Below are 1,187 nucleotides of genomic sequence, written 5' to 3'. Positions count from 1 at the left end.
CCATATATAAATGTGATGTATGTGTTTGTATGTATATATGTATAGGTATATATATATTTATGTATATGTTTGTGTGTAAATATATATATCTGTTTATAGGTAAGTATATATGTCATATATATATATATATATATAGGTAAGTATATATGTATTTGTATGTATATTTATATATATATGTATGTATGTATGTATGTATGTTTGTATGTATATATATATGTGTATGTATGTATATATGTATATATATATATATATCAACAATCTGTGTTTCAGAAAAATCTCAAGGTTTTTGTGTCTTTCAGCCGTATCAGGCTGTGGTATAATCTGTTTTTGTAAGTGTGCGAGTACTGTAAGGTTTTTGTAAATTATTTGCTGTGTACCAGTCCCGCTGTGCTTTGTGATTCATTCTCAAACATGCCTAGTAAGAAGACACCTCAAACCGAACGCATCTAATGGTGAGGATATTTAGAAGTACCGTGAAACGAACAATTCTATGAATCGTATAGCCGACACGACCAATTGATGCGTCATTCTGTTGACCACTCCCCACCGACGCTCCTTTCTCAGGCATGTTTGGGCAGTACACGGACGAGCCCAGCGCATTCGGAATGCAGATGAACATTTTGCAAGATGTGACGATTGTCACATACGTCACGCTTCTAGGATACCTCGCGTTCGCGCCTTGGGTCGAGTAAGCACTCACAAGAATACCGGTGCAGGATTCAACACACGATACTCATATCTTGACGTGACATCGATACTGAAATAGAGGTCCATGTATCAGTGGGTGGGTGCAAACAGCTCCACGTATTGCTTATTCGTCGACATTTGTTGCATATTTGCATACGTTACTATCATGTTGATATCACATAGATGGTGCTCAGTTGAACACTATTCAGACACACCTGACACTCCTCGCTGAAAGGCGTCTCGAACGTCTAGAACACTCAATAGTACGTGGATGTAAAACGCATTACTAATCAGGAGCATCATCCAAGTATATGACATGAGATACAAGTTAACCAGTTAACGATTCACAGACTAGCACAGTGTGGTGGCGGCTGCTCAAATCATGTATGTGCGACTTTTATATATACATTTTTAGTATATGAGTATATATATATATATATATATATATATATATATATATATATATATGTATGTATATATATATGTATGTGTAGATATGT

The sequence above is a fragment of the Sphaeroforma arctica genome, assembly GCF_001186125.1.
Source record: "Sphaeroforma arctica JP610 unplaced genomic scaffold supercont1.562, whole genome shotgun sequence".
NCBI lineage: Eukaryota > Ichthyosporea > Ichthyophonida > Sphaeroforma > Sphaeroforma arctica.
The sequence above is the reverse complement of the archived record's forward strand: the minus strand, read 5'-3'. Positions refer to the sequence as shown.